We start from the raw sequence: 12,613 nt of genomic DNA, 5'->3' as shown, positions 1-12,613 counted from the left end.
AAAATGAAATGCGGTGATTTGCTTCAGAGCAGAACACAGAATTAATGTTAGTTCATTGTAATTAGAAATTTCAGAGTTCAAGGGGTAGAAATATTGTTTTAAAAAAATAAATACTGTAAAATTTTATAACCTTATACTTAACTGTTTTAGTCTGTAAAGATGGGGAAAAAAGGACATTATGAGCCTTTGAGGAGCACATGGGAGTCTAAGACCCAGGGAGACACCTGGTTATCTGAAACTGTTAAGTGGTCACCTTTATCTTTTAAACTCTTCCCTGCCTGTGTTTTACTGGGTGGCAGAGATGCTCCACTTGCTTTTCAAGCCCAGGCTTTACTCTTCAGTCCTCCACTTGTTCCCTGCACACCTTGAGTCCTGGCCATCATTTTTTCCCCTCTGTCTAGAGCCCCTTTGAGCAGTTTTCATATGTCTCTGGGCTACAGTCTCTCTCTGTTTCATATCTGAACATATCCCTTCCCTTCCATATCTACACTTCTAGAGTATCTCTTCTGGTATTACTTACTCCTAATAACTTTATAATTATATTGTGGAGCCCTGTCAGGCTCCCAGGAACAAAGCTTGTATGAAGGATGCTATACAAAATGGACCTCTGTCAGAGGGGAATTTGCTCTGTGACAGAGACAAGGAAATTGTTTGCTCATTACTCTTATCTAGAACAAATTTCACATAATAACCTTTAATATTTTCTATTAGATCTTGTTCCTCAGACAGACATGATTTTTCAGAAAATTAATCTGCATTTAACTGAATCATCTCAGTATATCTGAGTCCCCAAAATGAGACACTTAAATGTGCATTAAAAAAGAAACAAACGGCTACTTCACTGAATGTGGCCCTTGTTTCACTGCCCTTGACACAGGCTTAAAAACTCAAAACTGTTGTATTGACTTAAGATAAATGCTGCAAGACCATAAGCAATCCATTGTTCTTATGGTACCCAATAATCTAGTCTTTTTATTTAAATATGATAGTAAGTAATCCCAGAGCCAATGAAAGCATGGAACCAGCTAGGTGCTACGTTCCACAAATACTATATTGCATAGGAGAGTTTAACTCCTTATCTGAAAAACAGTTGGCTGTGACCGCATTAACAATTATATTATCAGTTTTACTTGGCAACATTTATGTGTCAAAATGTATCATGAGTTTCACAGCTTAGTTCCAGAAATAGGCTGTGATCTGGATGACATCACAGCTCTCCGTAATACCCTTTTTTTGCTTTTCTTCCTTCCACAAACACTTGTACTCCCAGTCCTCTACTGAACCCGCTCAGGCTGTTAAGACAAAATGAGCTCTTCCCACCTTCAGCTCTATGGCAATTCAGAGAGGAGGGTTGAAAAGTTTACCAAAACAGCACGTTTTGCTCCTGGAGGACAGAAGTCTTTGTGGCTCTTCTATGGTAGAGCAGGAAAAACACAGAGACCGTATTAAAACCATAAGCATTGTGCAATGAAGAGACACCAAAGGCTGACGATGACTGAATGAGGCTGTCAGTTCGCTGCATGATGTAAAAGGGTAAGAATGTGTTATGATTGGGAGGCATAACTCCCTTACTCAAACAACATCCCTGGATGAGCTGTGCAGATAGCTTAGCCTGGAGCATGGAGGAGAGGTAGTACGGTGAAAGATTACGAAAAGCCAGGAGTGGGCAGAACTGAAAGTCTCCTCTCAGAAGCCTAACTGGGATACAATAAATAGTAAGCAGCTGGGTTCAAATGAAGCAGTAGAAAGTGGCATTGTGAAACTGCATTGCAAAATTCAATTAAGTGAAGTGGCAAATAGCTACGTAACTGTCTGTTGTGTTGGGGCAGGGAGTCTGGGTGCCATTTTGATGATTCATGACCAAGTATTACAGTCTTTTCAATTTTTTCACAAATGTATACCAGGAAAAAAATAAATTATTCTGTAATTTTGTTTATAGCATTCAAAGAAGAGGAGATAAGGCATTCTGCTTTCTGTATGTTAATCTTTTCCCTCAAAAAAACAATGAAGGATGGAGTATAATTAAAAATATGTAATAAATTGCCATGGCCAACTCAGCATCTTCATCATCTAAGTCACAGACTATAACATTTTCCTTTATTTTGAAGGTCCAGTTTCCTGGATCTCTGCATAACTGAGTGTTATGTTCAAAATCTAGAAAAACATCCTGGAAGTTATAAACTGAGGCAAACAAGCAAACAAAAAATAATCCATCACTGAATTGAAAAGCTGTCTCGGGAGCCATTCAGGAAAACTTCAACAACTAACCTACATTTTGAAATGGAGCATTTGGACCACATTAAACTCTGGGGCAGTGTTAGCCATTCCAGCTTTGATGTAATTTACTTTGGAAAAGAGTTAAGCAACAGTGAAGTTAAAGTAGTTCGGTCAGAAGCTGAAGGGAAGCTTTATAATGTACTTTAAGGTCTTCAGGGTTTTTTGGAAACTCCTGTGAGCTTCATGCAAACAGCTCTTCTGAGTATTGGGGGTGTTGTTATCAATTCCTACAGAGGTTTGGAAATGGCACAAAGCCCAAAATAAAGGTATAATTAAGACTTTCTTGCTGGTTTTCTGTTTTATTTTTCATTTCCATTTCCTTCTTTTTTTCCCCCCAAACCCAGAGGCAAAATCAAAAATAAATAAATAAAGGGGAAAGAAAAAAAAAAAAAGGGAAATTGCAGAACAAACAAGATGGCAAAATAGCAAAACTATTTTTCAATAAACTGGGAATTTGCTTCAGTATGCAGCTCTTGGAGGAGAGGCAGTTTCTGTGAGCTGGCCAGATTCCCTGTTGCAGACATATGGACACCTGGAAAAAAAGACAAAAGAAAGTTTTATTCTTGCATAATCCTGATTTTTGTAAGAAGCAGAAGTACTCCTTATTAAGGAAAGATTGAAAGATTACAGAACCCATAAACTGAAGCTTTTATTGGTTAAATGATAAAGAGGTATAAACCTGGGAGCTTTACTCACCCTACAAATATAGGATAACTCCATTAACACTGATGGTGCTACAGAGTTAGTAAGCTGGTTTTGAGAGGATAGTCCAGCTGGTGAAAATAAAATACACTGAAAATAACGCAGTGGAGATAGGGAGGGAAAAGAGGGAGAAATGTTGTAAAGAAAATCTTTATTTGAATTAAATTCTTCTTGATCTTTAATGAATTGTTTCCTGCGGGAAGAGAGGAGTAGAAACTGTTAATGGGAAGAAAAATACTTGTTGAAGATTTAGAAGATATTTTCCATAGTCCAGCCTTGAGGCCGAATGGGAACAGAGCTGGACTCACCCAACAGAAAATACAAGATTTGTGAGGAACCCTATAAAATCTAAAAGAGAAGAGAGATGCAAAGGTCTGTTTCACTGAGACTAAGCAAGGAATAGAGGAGGATCGGAAGCTGAATGTTGTTCATGTCTTCAATTTTTTTCAAACCTAAGCTATGTAAAGCTTCTTAGCCCTGTGACAATTTTGCTGGTCTTTCTAAACCTCAATTGGTTAGTTATGTATTCTCTATCATGATTATTTATTTTAATCTAGTAAATGGAGGCTCGGACTAGCTGTGAAGGTGATGGGAGGGAGCTCTGGAACACTACAGCATCTTGTGGAGGGGTGATACAGAGCATATTCAGTGGCATGATGTTGTGGGGGTCCAAGAGAGGCTGGGCAAGGGGAGAAGGCAGCACTTGATGCAGTTTATCCTGAGCTCTTTTTTAGTATGAGATGACCTGAATTATGCCTAAATATTGGCAATTGTCCTCAGCTGCTTTACAGGGTTCTCTGGTAGCTCTGGGCACTCTTCCTGGGGACATCTGTGGTGAAAAAGCGAAAGCAAAATAGCCAGCCTGCTTCATCAAATGTTCTCTGAGCTATGTGTGCTATTAAATGCATTTATTTTCTTAGTAATCTTTTGTTGCTGGTTTCCAATGAGGCACCGCACAGAAATCTCCCATTATTCAGGAGGTCTGGAAACAGACATTCAGTCCTGCCTGTGACTTTAACAGCAGTTGGATTTCTAGAAAGAAGTGGGAGAGTGGGGAAATCTCAAGCCTTCTTAATGCACCAAAAAGGAAAGAGGGTATTTCCTTCCCTTGCCTTGCAGATTTTCTGTAAAATAGGGTAGCTCTCTTTTGGGCAAAGTATGTGCTAATGTGTAAGGAATTGCGTCACTCAACTAGATTTCATCCACCACTTGTGACATTCATTTTTTAAGTGAAATGTGTTTTGCCAACAGGACTTACAGCAGTAATGTTACCAATACTAATTTTCGTACTCCATAAGCTGCAACCACATCAACTTAAACAGCAAAGTAGCTATTACAAGGAGGTATGTGATTATCTAAAGGCAATATACATGTTGCAGGTGTTTTATTGGAATACTTAAGAGGCACTTTCTCATTAAGGGCTGACACAGATGTGGTTGTACGTTTTAGAATTCATATTGGGTTACCAAACCTCTTAACATGTGCTTGCCAGGAGGCATTAAAAATACCACCATCCCCCTCATAAAGCACTTGGATAGGCTGTGTGTATATGTCAGTGTAAGTACAGTTCCTGGGGTGCTGTCTGTGTGCTCCTGCATCAGGATTTAGACTGCTTGTACCCTTTTATAAAGACTTGTAGAGCATGTTTCTTAAGTCACCACCAGCCTGTGTCACAAGTTCATCAGAGTACTCCTTAGCCTCTGGGATGACCAAGTCTCTGGCACTGGTTAGGATGGGGAATGCAACTACCTAAATGGCATCTTTGAGCACTGGGCCTTGTTTCCCATATATGGCCTAAGAATAAAAACAGAATCTACTAGAAAAATGTATTTCTCTTTGCAGTTAGAAACAAATATTTTTATGATATCTCCCACAAAGGAAGGTGAAGGCAAAAATACTGAATGATCTACAACACCAAATAATGGGACTTCTTAGGTATCTTCTTCCCACTGGCACACTGGTAACAGGTGTTGTGGGAACTGGTAGGACTTTCAGTCCCTAGGTCTAGAACTCATTTGGCCACAAGATAAAGATAGAGCTGAACCTATTCATAATCTGACTATAGTGAAAAAGAAGGAAGTGGAGCAGAGTGAGATCTGTCCCCTCTCAGGAGGACCTGTCACACTCGGCTAAACTTGATGGAAGACCTGGTCTTACTAAATCACTAATTTGAATAGAAACATGGTGGTGGACATTAATGCAGAAGAGCAAAAAGGATGTTTCTGGCCACCTAGTCACCAAGGTTTGCTTCCCTCCATGTCACTAGTGTAGTAGGGCGCCTCTGGCCCATGGATCCCTCCCATACTGGATGGCGTCTTCATACCAGAAGCAGAGCTGTAAGGGACAAGTAGCAGCACTCACAATCTGTCATGAACATCGCATTTATGCAGTCACATACATCCTGTCCTTGGCTGTCACAAGTCAATATGTGTCAAGAAAATGCATTTGTCAAACGTACCTGCTGACTTTTCTGAACAAGTTGCACAGATGCTCACCTCTCCTTTCTAAAAAAAAGGATTGTGTTGCAGCCAGGATTGCTATAGGAGCTCAGGAACAAATAAATGTGTGGCTCAACTCCAAGGGGTTTTCCTGCTTGTTTCCTCACAATTGACAAAGAAGCCAATGTTGTTTAAGAGTAAGGCAGGATGACAAATCCATGCATGTGCTCTACTTTGTAGCTGTCTGAGCCTGCTGCTGCAGAGTTTTCTTAAGAATGACAGCATTATTATATATTTCCTGGCAGAGACAGTCTAAACTGATGCCCATTTTCTTCGTTCTGTCCTGGGAACTGCAACCCAGGATGTATTAAAACAGGAAATACCATCTAAAATGTTGAAAAAGCTAGTTGACAAGAAAAAAAAAAATAAAAAATTCAAATCTTACCAGTAGACAGATTTCTGTTGTAGTTTCATAAGTGGATGTAAAACTGAAATAATCTTAGCAGAGCAATTGTGTACTGTTACACCATGTTGTATCCCAAATTATTTCATTCAGTGACATTCCTTGGCACTTCTACCAGCATGAAATAGTTGAGTGCAGATTGACCTTACAGCAGTTTGAAATACATGTCCATCAGTGGAAACCTTAGCCAATTGGAAAAAACACAGACAGGTGCCCATCAAACATTCACAGCATGGACTTGATCTTTGTCAGGATTTTCCTAACACCTAATGACAAATTAACCTAGTCCATTAACCTGCAGGGCTTTTATGCAAAGGAAACCAAGCTCCATCAGAGATGGATCCCATGCAGTTTGTCACAACCAGAAGAACTTCTCTGCTTCATTTGCTGCTCTTGTGTGTCTGAAATTTCCCATGTCTAGGGAGTCAGGCTTGAAAGTTAATCTGGAAAGGCTACAAGGATTTTGCTGTGGAAGCTGCTACTGTGAAGTTATGATCTGATAAGAGGGAGAGACAAACCAGAGTTGGTTAACAGCTGTCTTACTCCTCCTGCTTCTGCCACTTACCTTTGGCTGCCCTTCTCCCAGACCCTGTGTTAGGATGGAGAATATGGATTTGCGATTGCACAGAAACTCCTTGTAACCTCTGACATGATTACCATCTTCTCATATCTTAGAAACCTACTTAAATTACAATAAAACACTCCAAAAGTACCCCCTTCTTCCTCCTGTTTCCTGTCATTAGAACTACACTCTCGTAGCAACTGCGGGGTTATTAACTACCCGCATGTCAAACAATTCCTGCTGGAAAATCCATGGGCGAATGAGAAACAGCAGTGCTGAAAAAGCTAGAGAAGAGTTTGCACCTAGAAATGCAAACCTAGAAGGTGTGACGGCATCATCATTGAATTTTGATGGTGAAGAGTGGAGTATGTCCTTGGAAGTTTATGTGGAACGGATCCATCGAGATATAGTCATGGGCAACCTGCTTTGGGTGATCCTGCTTGAGCAGGTGGGTTGGGCAAGATGACCTCCAGAGGTCCCTTCCAACCTTAAACATTCTGTGATGTTGTGAACCTACTGATGAACTTTGTTTCATCCAATCTATGTAATATCTCACTCTCTTAGATACCCATTTTATATGTTAGAAGTAAAAAGAACTCACACACCTTCTGCTGAGACTTGCCTCACATACATCTTGTGGTGAGACAGACCAGTAAATCTGATGTCACTCATTTGGCCCGTATCGTTGGTTTGAGGGAGAGGGTTTGAGGGGAGATGAGGGACTGGGGACTGGAATACCTTTTCTATTTTGCTTCCTGGGGTTAAATATCTTATATAGTTTTCTCTAATTTTAAACTGGCAATTTTCCCATCGACACACTGGGTGGTAACATGGCCCCACTGAATTCCAACTCCCTCTTGGGCTCAGTGGTGCCAGAATTTCAGCCAGCAACTTCTGTCACATTGCCCTAGGTCAGCTCTAATATTTAGGTCCTTTTAAAATGACATGTTGGTCCCCTGAAGCTCCTCTTCCCACTGAAATAACTGATTAGGAATATCTAGTCTTTGGCTCTTGGAAAACTTCTATTTGTATTCAGAAGGATGTATATTCTAACGACTGAAGATTTTGTTAGATGATCTGAGTTATGACTCACTCGATGTCATTTCAACTATGGAGTTCTCTAACTCCTTGATTAAAAATGTCTTATCTGTAGGCATCTAGTCACCATCTGAAGACTTTAGGAGACAGACAGATAAAAAACACTCCTTCATCCCTTTGCTGTAATTTTTTTCTTAGACTCCATTCTGTTATGTCCTCTTTACAACCTGTCAGTGCATACAGTAATGGGAGAATATAAAATATATGGAGAGTTTATTAATCTAGAATCAAAATTAATTATATCCCTCAAAATTAGAGGCATATAAAATTCCTCAGTACAAATTAGAATGTTTTTTAATTTGGGAAGAGAAAGTCAGTAGGGTCTATTTGGAAAATAAACAAATGTGTTTGTTTTCACATTGCTGAGATTTTGACTTTGTTTTGCAGTTATCGAAACATGTCAATCAGCTCAGAGCCTAATGAGAATTCCACCCACCAAAACCAAATTATGTTTATGAGTAGAAATGGTTGAAAACTCTGAATTTTGAGTGCTTGATTAAAGCGTGTTGATTACTTACTTTTTCAAAAAGAAAAGAACAGATTCTGATGTAAATATTGTCAAAGGCTCTTTTCCATATAAATTTTCTGTGTAATTAACAAAGTATTCGTTGGTATTATTCATTTTTTAAATAAAGAGGTCTTCACAAAACCTGTGGTTCATCCTAAGGTATAGTTTATGCACATATAACACTCAGGGAATGAAAGCCATGAATCAGACAGTCTAGCTTATGAGTATAAAAAAAGAGTTTACCTTTGCAATAATGCTTTGTCTTCATTAGAGGAAAAATTGAAGCTAATTTATAAATCAAACTAGTCATCGAAATAAGAAATCCTTGGAGACAACAAAAAACTTTTACTTCAAGATGAGTTAGTTGTAACTAGTACACCTATTCAGTCTTCACTAGCAGTTGAATATTTTGGAGCAAAAAGTTTTTTCCTCCTGTTAAAATATATGCTAAGATCAGGAGGAAGATACAGAGAGAGGTCAGCAAGGATCAATCTTTAAGAGCAACAGCTTGCTCATTAGTGAATGCAGTAGACTTATTACCACAGAAAGAGTAAAATCTAGCGATTGTATCTAAGAAGTATGAATGTTTTCCTTGTCAAATGTCATCCTCTTTAGAATTTGGCAAAAGTAACTTAATGTAACATTTTTTCATGTGAAATTCAGCTGGGCTGTGACTTTGTAATCTTTTTCTCATGACGGTAGTATAATTTGACATATCAACTGTATATTTATAATGGAAATAAACTTCATTATGACTCCCCAAAGGGATCTGATCTAAATCTCACCGAAAGAAAAATGGAAAGACTCCCATTGACTTCTCTGATCTTCGGTCAAACTATTGTAGCTATAGAGTTCTCTTGCTTTCCCTCTTTATGCTTTGCACCCTGAAACCACATATATTATAAATCTGTTTGCTCAAGTCATCTCTTGTTTTGTTCCCATTGTTTTACAGCATGTTATAGGTGCACTTGCAATGTAAAGCTGAACAATTACCATATTTTTTCAGTGTTATTATCTTGGCAGCAGAGAGTACAAGTATGACAGTGTTATAATCTCAAGCTTACATTAGGTCGCATAGAGCAAATTTTGCAGAAAGGTAACTCTGCTGACTCCTATATCATTACAATCAGTTACAGGGGAGCAGAATTTGGCCCCATTTCTGCAAAATAACTGTGGCTTTCCTTAGCAGTCTGATCATGTCATAATTCACTTTAATGCTCATGTATACTAGCCCAAGGGCTTATATAATTGTTAAACCTGTCTCATCATGAAAGATGGGTAAATCACACCTGAATACAAGAGTAGGAACTTGTTGTTTTGTTTAGATTTTAAACATTTTAAAATCATTATTAAATGAGCAAATTATGTATGCCCTGCAGTAGAGGATATTTCTTACTGTTACTGAAATAGATTTTGAAGAGTACAATTTTATTAGAAGGAAACATTGATTAACAGGGTTGTAATGAGTTTATCTGAACATAAGTCAAGGAGTAAAAAACAAAGATAAACTCATTGGACATAAACTACCTTCCAGTTGGATATTAGAATATTTCACAAATCAATTAATACTTTAACCTAAGCCACAATATATCATATTCACGAGGGACTCTAATTATGCAAGCATCTGTCAGGAGTGTTATTTACAGAAAGGTTTCTGAATAACCCAGACAATCATTTCTAGTTAAGATAAAGTCCCAGAAGGTGGGTCTCCCCTGACTCGAGAAGCAGAGATTTCCACTTAGCTGTGTCTGCAATACACAAGGAAGTAACAAAAAAATCAAATATTCTATGAAAGCAAATGTCAGGGAGACAAAACTATCTACAGTCTGATTTAAACACTAAGGAAGTGAGCAAAAAGGATCACTTTAACTTCCATAGCCTTATATCAAGGTCTTCTGATGTATGCAAATGGAAGTATTAAAACCATGGATTGTGGTAGAACAAAGAGAAGCTCTTGCAGACATGGTATGATACAATATTTCTTATTAAGAAAATATGCCATGTTGAAGGAAAAGCATTCAGATGTATTGAGCAAGCTGTTTTCAATCACTCCATACTCAGAGTTAATTGCACAGCTCCTTCCCTACATCAGTTACGGATACATTAAGATCCTTGCTGTTAGCAGGTATATATTTAACTTTTTGATCCTTTTCCGATTCATTTAATACTGGTGCAGATAACTCTTACAAACACCATGACTATTTTTTGTTGTAGGAACAGTAAGGAGTAGGAACGTGGGGCTGTAAAAGGCAATTTCTTTCTTTTCTTTTCCTTATATTTTATTTTAATTATGTTAGTTTTCTTTCTTCTACAGCCAAATCAGCAGCATTTGTAATAAGATAGATACTAAATTCCTGCATTATTCAGGGCCAGTTCCACTTCTCTGGTCACTGTTATAGCCAACTACCTGTATAGTTACAGCATTCTCCCTCCTCATAATGAACACATGATAATTAGATCCGTTTAACCTGCTGAGAGAAAAAGGACGAGACAAGGGCTGAATGTTAACAGCCTGCCTTCTCTGTCTCAGGAAAAAACAAGTTTTGAGCTGCCATGTCCACTCACGCAAATTCTGCTACTCACTTGCTTTGACACCAGCTGCCACTGGCACTCTTTCAGATAGAACCGAGATCTACAGCTTTTCTTTTCCACTCACCATGATGGTAGATGCCATACGCAAAAGACTTTGGGATTTATGGTTATTGTAAAAGTCGTCCTCTGTTGTGAGACTTGTGCAAGCAAAAGCGCATAAAAGCTGAGGAGGCCACAAACTTTTCACTACTTACTGTGCTGATTCAGTTATTTGTGTAAGTCATGCTCTTCTATTTATCTTTTCTGATTCTAGGGAAGACCTATCCTTGTGACAATGGAAATATGAGGAGCTGGTACCTCCATTCTGAGATCCCTACTACTCTAGTGACATGTATCTGGTGACATGACATCTATCATTTTCTCTGAATGCCACCCTGAATCATACTCCAGGGGGAACAAAACATGGCTCAGTCCTGCCATCTGATAAATCTTTTTCTGTCATTATAGTCACTTGCCATGGTTGGTCAACCTTAATCCTTACCTTTTGTCAGAAGTTAGACCTTTTGGAGTAAAACCTTCAATTGTACCTTATGAGGTAAGCCCAAGATCATTAGGATTTGTAGGAAAGCAATGGGAAATTTCAGTCTGAAGATCAGCAGAACTTCCGCCATAAACTTTGAGGTTGGTAGCGAGTTGTTTGTCCCGCTGAAGTATTTAAATCAAGTTTGCAAAATCATGGTTGCAACTGTGGATCATGCAAGTATCAAAGGAAAGTATGGATTAAAGAGAGAAAGCTAGTAAGATAATGTATCCTTTGTGCAGTGAGGTTATATATTTAACAGATCTCTACTGAGTTACTTAATAACATACCAGATGCCAGAGACTTTGCAGAAAAACAGAATTGCTTAGATGTTAGCAGGCATTCCTCCTGGCTGACCATACATAGCTAGCATATGAGATGTTACTTCTGCCACAATAGTTCAAGTTTTGTGTTCTCTCTTTTCAGTGTTTTTATTGTGGATCTCTGTAATTGTTCTGTCTCTGTTTGCCATGCAATAAAGAGACATTCATGTTCCATGAAATCACAAGCCAAGGACAAAGCCATGCCATTTCACTCCAGCTATAAATAGGGGAGCTTTTAGTGAACCTCCCCTTCCCGATCATCAGGTTTTGTGCTCTATAGGGATTGTGACTGAAGCTGAGGAGGACAAAAATTGTTTCCTCAGAATTAATCACATTAAGAATTTCCAGCCTGGATGCCAGGAGGGTGATGAGTAAGAGCTAAACCACCTTGATGGATCTTGAAGTTCGCTGGAATTTCCCTTGCCTTGAAAATGGAGCCCAGCCATGATAAGAAGTGGCACAGCTTGCTTCACTGATGGACCTTCAAAGAGATTCCTCCTTCAAGGTATATCAGACATGAGAGTCAAAGGAGTAGGGAGGTATTGGGGCTTTATTGAGGCAGAAATCAAAATTTTCTATTTTATCTGTCATCATTGAGCCAACAAAGCTGTAAGAGCTGCACTGCTAACACAGCTCTGTCAGGCTATTTCCAAGAAAGACTGGGGCTGAAGCCACCCACTCCATCTCCTACTACCCTCCCTCTAAAAGTCTCTGGATCAAAATGGTTTGTGAAGCAGCTGCCCCAAAATCTCCATCAACACCTGGCCTTTTTTTTCCTTAGCCCAGCACTTTTAGGAGCCTATACAAATCTCAGTGCACGGCTAAACATTTGCTATGATCTTACTGAGAAACTGAACTTCCAGGAAAGATGTGATTTGTTTGCAATTTTTTTAACATCTTTTTTAAAATTTTTGTATTTCTTCATGAACCACAGAGCATTAAAAATTAATTAATTTGGTGTTGTTTTTGATGAGCTTAAGTGGCTCACAGAAATGGTCGGGGAAAAGAAGCAGACTTTTTGTCCTTCTGAGGTCCACTTTGTCAGTAATTTGGCTTTTCTTCAGTAACTGATGTTAATTTTCCAGCACATTTATAAGGCACTTCCAGCAGACATTTCAGTGCTTGCAAAC

The 12,613-nt window shown here is 38.7% G+C and overlaps 1 long non-coding RNA gene across 1 annotated transcript; it reads right to left on the bottom strand.

Moving 5' to 3' along the window:
• Window positions 1-2,692: 2,692 nt before the first annotated feature.
• On the bottom strand, window positions 2,693-7,038 carry LOC134158244 (uncharacterized). Its single transcript, XR_009962671.1, has 2 exons — window positions 5,863-7,038; window positions 2,693-2,809 (listed from the first exon to the last, which is right to left on the bottom strand). It is a non-coding gene; the product is annotated as an uncharacterized LOC134158244 (long non-coding RNA).
• Window positions 7,039-12,613: the final 5,575 nt, after the last annotated feature.

Source organism: Pezoporus occidentalis, unplaced genomic scaffold (genome assembly GCF_034315485.1).
Source record: "Pezoporus occidentalis ecotype Australia unplaced genomic scaffold, CSIRO_AGI_Poc_V1 ctg128, whole genome shotgun sequence".
NCBI lineage: Eukaryota > Metazoa > Chordata > Aves > Psittaciformes > Psittacidae > Pezoporus > Pezoporus occidentalis.
The sequence above is the reverse complement of the archived record's forward strand: the minus strand, read 5'-3'. Positions and strand labels throughout refer to the sequence as shown.